This window comes from Notechis scutatus, chromosome 3 (genome assembly GCF_049901735.1).
Source record: "Notechis scutatus isolate UNSWTSFEM ecotype Mainland chromosome 3, rNotScu1.2, whole genome shotgun sequence".
Classification (NCBI taxonomy): Eukaryota; Metazoa; Chordata; class Lepidosauria; order Squamata; family Elapidae; genus Notechis; species Notechis scutatus.
This window is the reverse complement of record NC_142011.1, coordinates 71,513,388-71,528,763: the sequence shown is the minus strand read 5'-3', so window position 1 is coordinate 71,528,763 and position 15,376 is coordinate 71,513,388. Positions and strand designations below refer to the sequence as shown.

The window sequence follows — 15,376 nt, the reverse complement described above, 5'->3', positions numbered from 1 at the left end:
AAACACAGAAATTCTGGTTTTACTGGTTACTAACTGCAGATGATTCAATAGTTCCAAAGTGGCTTAAGCATTCTGTTGGTAATAACCCTGTTTGGGGTTAGATACTGAATGAAGCTTTTAAAATAATGCTATATACTGGTTCTTCCATCCTCCAAATAAGAGATTTTTTTGAGTGACATCATCTCTTTTGCATTAATACTCCAAATCATAATGCTTTTTAGCAGGGATTCAGAAATGCTAGACTGACTTATGCAACACCCATTATTTGGGGTTATTGAGGGAGAAATGGAACTTTTTCTAATTTGTACTCAGCTTTTGAAAAAGCAATAAACAATTGTACTCTGTCCCTTTGCTTGGAGGGAATTCCTATCATTTTGTATCTCTTCCAAATCACTGCAACATAAAATGAAAGCCCTGGAAACTTAATCTGTATTGTTAAATTAGTAACGCTTAGACACCAAAATATGCTATTAGATCTTTTTTTATCTCTTCAGGAAACTAGGATGTTCTTATTGACCAATAATGCATTTGTATTATTTAGTTCCTGAAGGCTACATACATTTAAAATTAAGCCCTATACAACATTTATAAGCTGCTGACTATTCCTTAGCAACCCTATTAACCAAGATCTAAAAATTAAAGTGCTTAATGCACACTTATATTGGTCATGAAATGCAGCAAAAAATATTCTGCTTTTCCCCAAGATTATATTCCCTGAAATCTTTTTTATATATAATTTTACTGAAACTTTTAAACAAGAAAATAAAAGCTAATATAAAGTAAGGTGGGTAAAAGGAAAGAAAGAAAGAAAGAAAGAAAGAAAGAAAGAAAGAAAGAAAGAAAGAAAGAAAGAAAGAAAGAAAGAAAGAAAGAAAGAAAGAAAGAAAGAAAGAAAGAAAGAAAGAAAGTCAAAGTAAAAAGCAAAAACTGCAAGAAAAGAAAAAAAGTTGAAAATTAGAAAAGAAAAATATATATTAAAAAGTGGCTTTTGATATTCTTCACTACAGTTTTCTCCACAAGCTTTTTCAGACGTGGTTTGCCACTGGCCCCTTCCTAGGGTTGAGAGAAAAGGACTGGTCCAAGATCACCAAGATGGCATTGTACTGAAGGCAAAACAATCATTTTTTTAAATCAATAACCAAACTACTTCTCTTTTTGAAATTATAACCAATGTAAATTTCAACCCTTTTAACCAGGTATTTTCCCATCTATATTCTATAACCAAAATTCTTAGCACAATTGATTATGAATTCTTAGTACACTTTATCATACATTCTATTAACCTGTTCTAGCCTTGTTTCAAATTTCAACATAATATTATACATTTTGGTAATTACATATTTCAGAATTGGAAATACGATTATGTACTGATAAGTCATTTATCCATTTTGAATATTTCAAATAACTGTAAATGGGAAAATCAACAACTATATGCTTTAGCTCTTAATTGCTCTCTTTATTTTGATTTTAGTTCCCCTTGATAGTTTGCCAATAAGTCATGGCACATCAACCATTTATCTTTGTCTGCCATTTCTCTTCCATGATATTTATCCTGAGATGATATCCATTAAGATATTTTTAGGTCCCACCTGGGTCTATATCTATTACATATTGTCTAATGAATATCTAATGATATTATTTTTGAAGCCCAGATTAATTTTAACTTTAATGTTACCATAAATATCCATGCTATCCAAACCTCGGGTTATGTTCTTCTAACTGTAAAAGTGTCTTGTTTCTCAGCAATATTCATTCATTCTTTCATCCAGATCAAGAACAATAAACAAAATACAATTTCAAATCTTGCAAACTAAATCATCCTCTTTTCTTTGCATCTTGTAACACTTTATACACTGTTCAAAAAAATAAAGGGAACACAAAAATAAAACATCCTAGATCTGAATGAATGAAATATTCTTTTTAAATACTTTGTTCATTACATAGTTGAATGTGCTGACAACAAAATTGCACAAAAATTATCAATGGAAATCAAATTTAGCAACCCATGGAGGTCTGGATTTGGAGTTACACTCAAAATTAAGGTGGAAAAAAACACTATAGGCTGATCCAATTTTGATGTAATGTCCTTCAAACAAGTCAAAATGAGGCTCAGTAGTGTGTGTGTGGCCTCCACGTCTGTATGACCTCCCTACAACACCTGGGCATGCTCCTGATGAGGTGGCAGATGGTCTCCTGAGGGATCTCCTCCCACACCTGGACTAAAGCATCCCCCAACTCCTTGACAGTCTGTGGTGCAACGTGGCATTGGTGGATGGAGCAAGACATGATGTCCCAGATGTGCTCAATTGGATTCAGGTCTGGGGAACGGGCGGGCCAGTCCATAGCATCAATGCCTTCGTCTTGCAGGAACTGCTGACACACTCCAGCCATATGAGGTCTAGCATTGTCTTGCATTAGGAGGAACCCAGGGCCAACCGCACCAGCATATGGTCTCACAAGGGGTCTGAGGATCTCATCTTGGTACCTAATGGCAGTCAGGCTACCTCTGGCAAGCACATGGAGGGCTGTGCGGCCCCCTAAAGAAATGCCACCCCACACCATTACTGACCCACTGCCAAACCAGTCATGCCGGAGGATGTTGCAGGCAGCAGAACGTTCTCCATGGTGTCTCCAGACCCTGTCATGTCTGTCACATGTATTTATTTATTTATTTTATTTATTTATTTGATTTGCCAATTGTTTACAAGATAATAAGTATAAGTGTATACATAGTTGTGAATACATGAAATGGGTACATATAAGAAAAATAAAAGAATAAGAGAAACAATAGGACAGGGACGGTAGGCACGTTGGTGCGCTTATGCATGTCAGTGTGAGCCTGCTTTCATCTGTGAAGAGCACAGGGCACCAGTGGCGAATTTGCCAATCTTGGTGTTCTCTGGCAAATGCCAAACGTCCTGCATGGGTGTTGGGCTGTAAGCACAACCCCCACCTGTGGACGTCAGGCCCTCATACCACCCTCATGGACTCTGTTTCTGACCATTTGAGCAGCCACATGCACAATTATGGCCCGCTGGAGGTCATTTTGCAGGGCTCTGGCAGTACTCCTCCTGTCCCTCCTTGCACAAAGGTGGAGGTAGCGGTCCTGATGCTGGGTTGCTGCCCTCCTACGGCCTCCTCCACGTCTCCTGATGTACTGGCCTGTCTCCTGGTAGTGCCTCCATGCTCTGGACACTATGCTGACAGACACAGCAAACCTTCTTGCCACAGCTCACATTGATGTGCCATCCTGGATGAGCTGCACTACCTGAGCCACTTGTGTGGGTTGTAGACTCCGTCTCATACTACCACTAGAGTGAAAGCACCACCAGAATTCAAAAGTGACCAAACCATTAGCCAGAAAGCATAGGAACTGAGAAGTGCTCTGTGGTCACCACCTGCAGAACCACTCCTTTATTGGGGATGTCTTGCTAAATGCCTATGCTTTCCACCTGTTGTCTATTCCATTTGCACAACAGCATGTGAAATGGATTGTCAATCAGTGTTGCTACCTAAGTGGGCAGTTTGATTTCACAGAAGTGTGATTGACTTGGAGTTACATTGTGTTGTTTAAGTGTTCCCTTTATTTTTTTGAGCAGTTTATTTAACTCATTATTTTTCCCGTCATATACATTTAAATGCATCTTTCTGCCATAGTATTGTCTAAAACAAAATTATTCTTGACAAAACATTCACTTTTTTCATAGCAATACTCCCAGTGAAAATTTAAAAATTTCCCATCTTAAACATGTCCTTCTTCATTTAAATCCATGTCTTAAGATTCTATTCCCTAAAATCTTTTGTCATCTATCATACTACTACAATTCTAATATTATTACATCCTTATATCAATATGGTACTAACTATGTAGTTCCACTGTGGTAAAGGGAAAGAAAAGTTAAGCAAGACAGAATTCAATTGCTATCTAAGCTTAATGAAGCTTGATCCACAGCTGTGTGAACAGAAGCTCTAACCTTTCTTTTCATAATATGTTCCAAAAAGTCTGCTAAATGATTAGCGGGTCATACCATACAAAGTAGGCATTGTACAGAAGATTTGAGTGAATAATCAGTGAATAATTTTTTCTACTACAGAAATTACTTGGTCAACATTATGCCATGCAAGAAAGTAGCAACATCTAGTTGACTTTGGAAACTAAGCAGGGTCAGACTATGAATGAACTACTGGAAAATTTTGGCAATACAGATTAGATTGTATTTAAAAAAAAGGATGAAGGAAACGGCCATCTATTTCTGAATTCTTGCCAAGAATGCTATGAGAGATAGATGTTGATGAGTGAATATCTACTTTAGTTAACATGCCTCTCCCTACGACTTAGCCATATCATTCATTTTTATAATTTCTGTGAAATTTCTGGGAGATCCAAAGTCATGCTAGAGATTAGACAGGACAACTTGTTATGTGAAAAGTATGTCACATGGCTGTTTGTCAATCAACCTTATAAAAATCATCGCTCAAAAAAAATCACCAATCTACAATATTTTAAATTAATCTTTAAAACAAACCCAAGTAGAACCAATGTATAAACTATATATTGCTAAAACTTCAACTTGCTGCTGAAATGCTATAAAGAAACAAGTTAATAAGCATAACTACTGTAAACTTCAAAGCTTTTTGTGAACTATAAGACTGATATACACTAATTAGTCAATATACTATACTAGGTTAATTATCATACAGAAATCTTCCTGAAGTGTAGCCATTTGTTTGAAATTGCAAGATACATGGCAGCTACTATCAGTTATACAAATCTACTAATACACCCTAAACTGAGTGTTCCACTTCAGAAAGAGTGGCATTACACTACAATTCTCCTTAGTTTGGTTCCATTTGACTTGTTAAAAATAGAGAAAGTCAATTCAATCTAAAATATACATTAGAATTTAAGGGGGAAAGCAGGCAATTTTTCTTCAAAAGAGATATAACTCCATTCAAAATAAAGGTTTATATAATTAAACTTGCTCAATTATGTGTCATAGCATTGCTATTTCTTTTTAAAATGTGCCACATTCTTCTAGAACATATGCATTCCAACATTTGATGAAAAGGGGAGGGAGGGGTTGCCATGTTTAAGTCAGCATCTTTTGTTGAATACTGGAATAAACTGATGCATAGAGCCGACACCCACATAACTTGTCAGCACAAGTTACTGATTTTTTTTCTTTGCATACGTAACACTAACAGAAATGTGTTAAAAATAATTGTTGTTATTCAAACTTCCTTTCTTTGCTTTGTAATCCTTCCAACACCTCATCTTCAGAAAAGTTAGAATTCTCTGTTGAGCTTTTCTTAGGTGAAAATGTCAAGAGGCATGAAGCATGAAAAGTGTTACCATGGTGATAATATTATAAATTCCTAAGATAAGAATTCACGTATCTCACTTGTGTCAGGAAGCTATGCTTTAACGGGGCTATAATATTTTTAAGTGGGCCATAAAGTAACACACATCCATAGAGAGATCTAGTTTCATTCTTGCCACAAAGAGTCTGATTAATTTCTCATGCCGAACAACTGGAAACAAACTGTTTGTGTTGGGCTACAATAAGTATGGTAATCAAAATCATTGGTAGGTCCTGGGGAATTAAATATTCAAGCAAGGGATAAATGATTCCAACAGGTAGGTGATAGAATAATTATCTTTATTTTTTACCTAGGATGCTAAATTAATGGGCAAACAATCCAAATTTTGAATGGCCCTAGGTAGATTGCCTCCAAGTTACATTAAGGCCTTGTTGCCTTATTGGGGAGAGGGGCAGCATATATATGTAATAAATAAATAATTACACTGATTATTTTCAATATACAAAAAAATGACAGCCGTAATACTTACCCATTCACAAAACAGAGGTCACCATTCTCTTGCATGCATCCACGCATAATGCAAAATGCACACAAAAGAATAGGTTCATGCAAAAATTGCTAAAACAGATCCTTGCATAATTGTGGAAATGTCCCTATTTCTTTGCCATCAAACATAATGTTTAGGATGGAAAAGACTTGAAGTATAAAATATAAAAATGCATCAGGTTACCTCTTTCTACAGCAAGTCATTAATTTCAGCTACCATCTTTAACAAGCAATAAACATTTCTTTAAGCTAGTAGTGAAAAATTTGGGGAAACCAGTTATAGTCCTTTTCAAAACTCTCAGAAATTGGAGATAGAAAAAATAGTTTGAAAGCTTCAGAAATATTTATCTTGGGTCCTGAACTCAGTACTTAGTGGAAATAATTTGTTCATTAACATCTATCAAGCACCTAATTTTTAGTTCCCTCTTTTTCTTTCTCTCCCTCCCTCCCTCTCTTTCTTGGAACACTGCAAGGCCAATAACCAATCTGAAATATAATATGTATTTCTAATAATGCATCTTGGCCTGGACTTACTCTTAAAAAACGGAAAGCAGTTATAAGCCAAAGATTTGGTCACCTTCTGTCAATGGCTCTATGAGAGTGCCTGTCTCTGTGAATATGTCCATTAACTCAAAACACTGAGGACTCATGTTCTATATAATTCATGGATGCTCCACATTATAATATAGACCTGATATACATTATCAAATGAGTACTTCAAGAATAAGACGATCTCAAAATGTCCATTAGAATATATAGCATGCTCCCATATTTTTTTTCATGCAATGTGAAATAGAACCACAGGAGCTAGTGCAGTAACTGAACATATCACATGGTTCTTATGGAGAGAAAATTTGTAAGAATTGCTTTGTATTCCTTTTATTCCATGAAAGAAAGGTATGATATAAATATAACAAACAAGTACAATCAGAAGAGAGCATGATCACTAGGTATAGAAATCTGTCTGATTCTTGCAAAAATCTAAGAAGACAGAAAAATAGGAAGAGGGAAGCAGAGAGAAGTGTAAAAAATGTGTATGGCTGGCCTGATATTTGTACCAGAATAATATTACAACACATACTGTGGGATGTTGAAATTTGACTATTTTTCAAACTTTTGGAAAGCAAACTTGTAGTCAAGAATTGCATCACTGATATGAATGCAGATCAGTCAAATGTTTTAAACAATCCCATTAAAGCAAACGTTCTTTTGTACATTGTAATTCATAGGAAAAAGCTGGCTTTATAAGTTGAAGTGCAGTTATACTGCTGCGAATAAATACAGAGGAATTTGAGGAATAATGATAGGCACATTGTGGGTGTTTAATGAGTAAGGTGGCTAAGAAGCAGCAACAAAGTTACATTCTTTCACACAGATACCAAAAAAGCCACCCTGAGTCACAACCAATGGGGGAGGGGCGGCATAAAGAAGAGACCCCAGTAGTTGAAAACAGCTTGATAATTCAAAATGTCTTAGCCACGCTTAAGAAGGTATGAATATTTTAAATAATGTTAATATTAAAAGTGTTTTGTATCACCAGAAGCATAAAGTAGAATAACAACCCACATAAGACTTTGTACATTAAACAAGAACACATCTGTGATGCTTTCACATTAATAGAAAGCAATCTCCACTGGAGAGAGCGCATTGAAACAGGTGCCATTCTAGCTACTAACATTTCCATTTTGTTTGCGTACTCAGTCTTTCAGTGACATGTTCATGTCAGAAAGTCCTAATTTGGTTCTAAGTGTATACAAGGAACAGGGAGATAGTGTTTTAAAAAAACCTCTATGAAATATTAGGTTAAATATTCAAATCCTTGGCTCAATGTGGTGTTTTTTTTAAGTTTTCCTATAATGCCTGGAAGCCATACACTTAGCCTGTCCTCTGCTATTTATTTATTTAATAGACCATTAATGTGTTGCCAATGCAATCAACAATATGGATACCACAGGGCAATGTCAAAGCTCTCATATATGAAAAGAGCTCTCTGCCTAGAGGCTACTGAGATGTAGCCACTTGGAGATTTGAATTCTCATTTGAAATGAAGGACCACATTGCAACTTCTGTCTCCAGCCTCTTTTTTGGGGAGGGGGGGCCATCATACTAAATACAAGTAAAATTAACAGTGTTGCCACAAAATGAGCATGGCAAAAAGAAGCTGGGATATCCACTCACTTGCTCATGTTTCTCAAGAAGAACTGGGCCTCTGGCCATCCACAAAGAAGACCTCATCCACTTGTGTTCTCCTTCATCCATGTCTAATCTCTACTACTGCAGAGCCAAGAGGAATGAAGTGATATCTAAATAAACTAAATCCTGTGTAGAGGCAACACAAATTGAGGCATCCCCTCTCTCAATTACAGTATATGTGCCCTCTACGTGTAGATATTGAACCCAGAAAGTACAGATGTGTTGATTCCAAATTGGAGAACAATATTAGCAACATTTCTTGAGAGTATCTTTCTGTCCAGCCTCCAGTGAGCAAAGTTATATCCACCTTATTGCCATAAGCAAGGATAGATACAAAGGTGGCTATAAAGCATTTCCAAGATAAAGAGTGGGAACTTGTGGCACTCCACATGTTGTTAAGCTACACTTTCCAGCATCCTTCCTTCATCTTTAGGCTCACTGACAGGTGAAGCTGGTAGTTTACCACATTGTCCTACAAGGAGAGGTTCCCAATGCATGTATGTATATTCTCTGAACAGTGCCACATGGAGGCCAAAGAGGGAGCATAGATCTGCAGGTAGCTGCTCAAGCAAGGAGCAACCTAACCATCTCTGGGTTGGAGAGAAGCAGGTTCTGGGCATAACAAGCCCAATCCTATGGTACCTACTGCATTGCCTACAGCAGGGTTGGAGGGCAATCAAGGAAAGGGCTTGCTTACACTCTTTTTGGGGAATCCATGCTAAGATCCCCAAGCAAGAGGTGTCAGAGGAGAGATTTCCTGCCAAATTCTTCTGACCATGCTATTTAAAAAAAAGAGTAAATAACTGTGCAAGAGTGGCAAGTGACCCTGCTAGCATCCTCCTCCTCTCCTTACTCACAATAGTATTCACAGAAAAATTACAGCAGATAAGAAAGGAAGACCACATCCTTCTATCCTTTTGCTTCCCCTCTTTAAGAAGAGAGCTAGCAGGTCTATCCAGAACAAATGAAGAGAAGCTTTCACTGCCTCTTCCTTGAACAGCATCTGGTTTCCACCACTCTGCCTGGGGTCACCTAGAGGGAGACTGCAAGAGAGTGGAAGGGTGGCCGGATTGGGACCAGGATGCCATCTATGGAGGCAAAGAGAAAGCAGGTAGTGGCCGCTTCTCTCCCCCTCCCCCTCCTCTCTCTGCAGCGGGGAGAGGGTTTTTTTTTCCAATTTTCTCTAACCATAAAGATGGCATACTCAATCAGGCACCTCTGCCCACTTGTTCACACCCTCTTTCTTGGTGTCACTGGGCTAATGGCATGATTTAAAAAGGGAGGGATGTCGTTCAAAAGGGATGCTGAAGGTATCCATAACCAGAAACTGGTCCTAGGTGCTCTAAGTTCCCTAAGCACACCTACCAGCGGCATCTGCCGTTCTTCTCCCTCCATCCAAAGGTGTTGCCACCTTGATCCCCGCTCAAGCAACCAACCAGCCCCCTCCAGACCCAGAGAGCTTCGGAGCGGGGGGGGGGAGGGTTTGTGTGTGGAAGAGAGAGGGCTACCAAATCGACGGAGGATCCCTGTCCTCCCTCTCTTCCCTTCATTGCAGCGAGGCTTTTCTTCCCTTAGCAACCGCTGCATTTCATCTGGTTACCACCAGCAGCAGCACCCCGAGGCGCCTTCTCTTCCTCCGCCGCTCACCCACCGCAACCAAGCCCACCCTCTGTGCCTCCGCGCCAAACGGGGGAGAGAGCCCCGAGAGGAAAAGCAGTGAGGAAGAAGCTACACACACACGCACACACACACACACACCCCACATGAAACCCCAACTTCCCCCAGCCTGGAACCTGCCTTCCCCACCCCGAAAGCCAGAGCGCGCGGCGCCTCCCCGGCTAACACACCCCTACAGCAGCGCGACCGAAGGATCAGCAGCAGCAGCCGCCACAGCAGCCCCAGCAGCCCCTTCCCCATGCAAGGACGCAGCCTCCGAGAAAAAAAAAAATACTCACATCGCAGGGTGGAGAACGCGTCCTTTTAAGTCTCGGTCGCCTGCAGATAACTGACAGCTGGGATCGCGGTTCCTACCAAGAGACGGGGGTGGGGGGGGTGGGGGGTTCCGGGGTTTATGGGGCGTGGGAAGCTGGAGGAAAGGCGAGGGCAAGTGGGGTAGGGCGGCAGCAGGATGGCGACCGGCCCCCCCTCCGGTCGTAGCTCCCCTCCCCCATGCTAAGACCACGATGCGGATACCCTTCAGGAGCACATCTGGGCAACGCTTCCTTTCCCCTACGCGGCCGTCTGGAGAACAGGTACCTTGTCAGCTGAAGTCTCTCCGTTTGCCAGAGCCCCACGGCAACCACCCCAAAAGAAAGCTCTTCATCCAGTAAATCCTTGCGGAGCCGGCAGCCGAGCGAAGAAAGGGGGCCGCCGCCGCCGCCGCTGCCACCGGAGCCGCGGGAACCGCGAAGCAAAAGGAAAGGGGGGCGAGCCAACTGCTCTTCCCCACGCATCTGTCAGAGCCGGGGCGCAGGAGCGAGACTCACAAAGGCGCGCGAACGGGGCTGCTTCCCATCGCCGACGCGGCAGCGACGACTGGCCACGAGGAGCGCGGAGGCGGCGGAGCCTTTCCCGCCCCCCACAAAAACCCGGCAAGGCTCGCGGCTGGGGTTTCCTCCCGAGCGGCGAGGGCCTCCTGGAAGAGGAGGAGGAGGAGGAGGCGTCGCTCCTGCACAGGTGTTATGGCTGCAGCCGAGTGACAGACGGGCAAAGAGGCAGGGCTGCCGCCGCTGACATGTGGCCGAGCCGCCTTCGCCGTTCCTGAGGGCGGCAGCGCAAGCCTGGAAAGAGAGCTCCGCGTCCGTCGAAGGCAAAACGGGGAAGGGCACAAGGCGACCGCCTGCAACGCTCCCCCCTACCCCGGGAAGCGCCGTCCGTAGCAGTCCTGGTCAAGAGGGCGCCGGACTTCTCTCCTCAGGGGAGGGACAGCCGGGGAGGGGGTGAGGGGAGAAGTAGCTGAAGCAGGTCCTCTAAATCCGAGGCGCGGGGGCGGCGACCCGAAAGGGGGTGGGGGGTGGGAAGGGCGCTTGCACGTCGGATTGCCGGGGAGCTGGGAAGCCGCGAAGCTCCCTCACAGAGAGGGAGGAGGCCAAGTAGCAACAGCAATTCCCGCCCCCACCACCCGCGTCAGAGCTCTTCACCAGCCGCCACCCCGCCGGGCCCTTCCCCCGCTTCTTCCCGAGAGTTGGCATTCCCCCCACCACCACCAAACGTGGGAGAGAACGAGAAAAACGAAGTGGGCGTGAGGATGGTGTAGCAACGCCGTGCGGGTTCTGCCGCCCTCCTCCGGGCTCTGCACGTGGCCGCCCGAGTCCCGCAGCAAAGCACACGCCCCTTTCCACCACCACCACCACCACCGCTACCCCCAGCCTTGCTCGGAGCTGCACCTTGACGGCTCAGTTGCGGTATCTTGCACGGCGATCCGGGCGTAGTAAGGCAGATCGGGGGCTATCCTGGTTTCCCGCTTCCATCGAGGACAACCCTCGGGAGGTTGAAAGGGAGACGGCGGTGCCACTGTCCTGGTTCTCCATCACCTGGCGGCCATCTCTTAACTCTCGTAGGGGGGAGGGTGGAAGGATTATAGGTGGCAAGATTCGGATGAACTAGAAAGATTAGGTGAGTGAGGGTTTTGTTCCCGTTTCCCTAAGGCGAAGACTAGGTAGTGTTGCTTCTTCGCCCAGCTCCGTGCATTGCATCCACCACATACTAGCAGAAGATTGACTTGCGGGTTTTGGTGCTGCGGACAATCCAACCCCAGTAGCTTTGCCTTTGCATGTGTTCCTGGCAATCTGTCTTTGGGTTGGGGGGGGGGAGTCGTTAGAGGCTTTTCTCTGATAAATCACTGTTGCTGCACTGGCTTTTTAAGGGCATCCTTAAAACCATCATGGTGAAAGATAGATGCTAGTGTTGTCATTTTCAAGGTGTCTGTTTAAGGATTCCTAAGACGTTAAGACATCTGAACTGGTACTGATGCTTGCAGTCTGTTAGTTCACCCACCACAACAGCTCTTAGGGTACAGTTTAAATAGTTGATCACATATATGATTTCCCCCCTACCTTTTTACATCAAAAAGACCAGCCTTTTTGTTTCCTCCAGTCGGAGGGTGGATATGCAACAGAGTAAACTAATACACTGTGTGATGATACTATATATAGCTTTTTATAAAAAATAGCTATCTTTTTTGTCCTTAATTAAACAAGACAAATAAAAAATGAAACATTTATAAATATATATTTGACTTCTCATCTCTATGCATAAAGATTTACACTACCGTTTCACTAAAGATTGAACATATTTCATTATATTTATCCATGCATAGTCTACACCTATAAGCAACCATTCATAAGTCACAAGTAACATCAGTTCTTCAATCCACTGAGTACTTAGAGCTTAAATGTATCTTTCCTAAATTGAAACATAAGTCTCTTGTTATTCAACAAAGGCATGGAGTATCCATTTCCATTGTCCAGTCTTCAGTTTTTATGAAGTAGGTATATAGTTAAAAAAAATATGGACATCTGAAAATACTAAATCCTGTCTCCAAGTCAAATTAATATACTGATCTTACAATTTAGCTGTTTTAGCTGAAATCCCTAGAGCATATGCAAAACAGACGATACAGTTGAAGATATTATCCTAGCTATTTCCGAATGCCTGAATAAACTATAATGTTTGCAGTATGATTGTGAGATACTAAGATTACATTTAAAATGCTCACATGCAATGTAATGTGTAAAGCTTTGGTGATAAGCAGCTCCCTTTGAAATATTGCACATGGAACAACATTTCTACACAGCACTGTAGAAATTGTAAGATTTTGTTGGAGACCTACACGAACTTTTATAAGAGGACAGTTATATTTGAATAATTTAAGCCTGAGCCTGAAGAGAGATTAGAATTATGTCGTTTTTTTTAAAAATAACTCCTTACGGTGCTTTTAAAAAAAGCAAACATTACAACTTTTTTTTTTTTTTGAAAATCAGAATTCTGCTTCCCCTACATCCCCTGATGGGTATCCCAGATGTTGGATTGGGGACCAGCAGAGAGAAGCTTGAAGGGGAGTCATGGAAGAGAAGGAAGCTCAGCAGTGACAGGATGTACCTCAAGAGGGAATGAAGTCAAGAGAAGAATCGGGAAGCAAAAGAGGAAAAGGGTAGCCTTTTCTTCCTTCCATCCCACCAGGGGAGCCAAGCAGCTTGCAGCTCATTGCTAGGGCCCAGAGCAGCAGAGAGCAGCACCAGTAAGTTGTGTTCAAAGCTGCTACCAGAACCCCCTGAGGATGATCGGCCCCAGGAGATAAAGACAGGGGGAAAGAGAAAGAGATGGCAGGGAGCCCAGGAGAATGAATCCGGGATCTCTACATGAATAAATGTCTGGGTGTATTATGTAAAGCTAGGCTCAAAAATGCATAGGCGAAGGATGGAATAAATTGGTAGGATAAGAAGGTGAGCTAAAGTTCAGCTGCAGCAGAAGTGGCAAACAATTAAATAAAGTTGTTGTCAGATAAAAGAAGGAAAGGAGAATTCAAAAGTAAAGATAACATTGGAGTGATTAAGACCACTGGCAGCTGGTTACAGCCAGATGGAAATATAAGGAATATAAAATAGAAAAGTCAGAATGATTGCAATGGGATATAGAATAGAATAATAAAATAGAATAGTTGGAAGGGACCCTGGAGGTCTTTTAGTCAAACCTCCTGCTCAGGCAGGAAACCCTATACCATTTCAGACAAATGATTGTCCAATCTCTTCTTTAAAACTTCCAGTGTTGGAGAATTCACAATTTCTAGAGGTGAGTTGTCCCACTGGTTAATTGTTCTAACTGTCAGGGAAATTCCTCCTTAGTTCTAGGTTGCTTCTCTCCTTGATTAGTTTCCACCCATTGCTTCTTGTCCTGCCCTCAGCTGCCTTGGAGAATAGCTTGACTCCCTCTTCTTTGTGGCAGCCCCTGAGATACTGGAAGACTGCTATCATATCATCCCTAGTCCTTCTTTTCATTAGACTAGACATACACAATTCCAGCAACTATTTAGAAAGTAAAGTTCAGATATAGGAAGTAGCTCTAGGCCAGATGCTGAATAACATGCTAACAACTGTTCACTTATTAAGTCAAAGTTATTGGTTTCTTGTAGTGCACATTGCTAATAAATGCATGATAAGAATTGTCTGTATTCTGATTTGACCTGTTTCCACGCCAGGACCAGCAAGACAATTTTTATTTTTCCTTATTTAAAATGATGGACACATTGGATTGAATCCATGCTAATAAGAGTTAAAGTGTTAAATTCTAATGAGAATCAGCGCTGGAAGTTAGTGTAATTTAATGTGAACTGATGTGTGAACCTGGACACAGATTCATCCACCAGGGGGAAAGGGGTGGGGGATGATAAAAAAAAAACACCAGGATATTGTTGTTGCTCTGTCCTCTGTGTCATGGCTTTGCAGAGCTGGTGTTGCAATATTGCAATACTCATTTTGTTACTCAGACAAAACCTGCCTAGCAAATGTTTTCATTACCTTCCAAACAAAGCTAATTTCATTTGCCCAAATTCCATTATTTTGCTAATGTGTTTTATCTTCCATTCCTCTTAATCTTTATGCTAGAAAGGTACCTCATTTCCTAGAAGCCCTGCCACCCAATATTTTAAGAATAAATATCACCTCAAAGGCTCAGCCAGAGGCATATTTTCAACAAAAAAGAAGCTCAGATTGGCCGGTCCAGAAAACAATAAACTCTAAATAAAGTTCTTCACCTGGTTGGTACAGAGGCCAAGCTTGTACCATGATTCTCTGCAGCTCTCCTTTGCCCAAATGTATGGAATGGCTGGCTGAAGAGCAGAGTTGTGTTTCTGTGGGCTGTTTTTAAGGAGGAGTTCATTTCTGCACTGGAAAGGTAGGAAATTGCTGTTTGAGCAAGGAATCTTTTACTGAGAGTTGACAGCAATTTAAAAAGGCTTTAATGAGCATTCCCAGACTGCTGCAGTAGAAAGATTTCTACTGTAAAATGGGGGGGGGGACGCTTCCAATCTTAAAACTATGGAACAAAAATGAAAGACAGGTCTATCAGTTGCAAGCTGTGAAGCTACAAGTACCATTCTAAAATAGTTCATAATATTTATACCAGTACCTTCTTTGTATCACTCCCTAATTCAGGAGCCTAGAGAAGTTTTGTTTTCTTTTTACATTTTCCAATATGATTTCAGAACTATAGAGGTTTGGCTCACCCCCACCCCTGCCATCCACTCATACCAACAGGGAATGATTTTAGGTAGAATTTGTGAATGGTTCTTAGTTTTCTGTCCAATACACAGGGGAAG

General features: G+C 41.7%; 1 protein-coding gene across 6 annotated transcripts in view; it reads right to left on the bottom strand.

The window, feature by feature from the left end:
- Positions 1-11,007, bottom strand: part of LRRC7 (leucine rich repeat containing 7) — a 197,538-nt gene extending 186,531 nt beyond the window's left edge. For 5 of the 6 annotated variants that reach the window (XR_015748611.1, XM_026665686.2, XM_026665685.2 and 2 more), the window contains exon 1: positions 10,318-11,007. The gene's annotated coding sequence lies outside the window, so the exon portion shown is untranslated. Of the gene's footprint in view, positions 1-10,016; positions 10,091-10,317 lie in introns of those variants that run through there. The other variant, XM_087960464.1, reaches the window with a different exon arrangement.
- Positions 11,008-15,376: the final 4,369 nt, after the last annotated feature.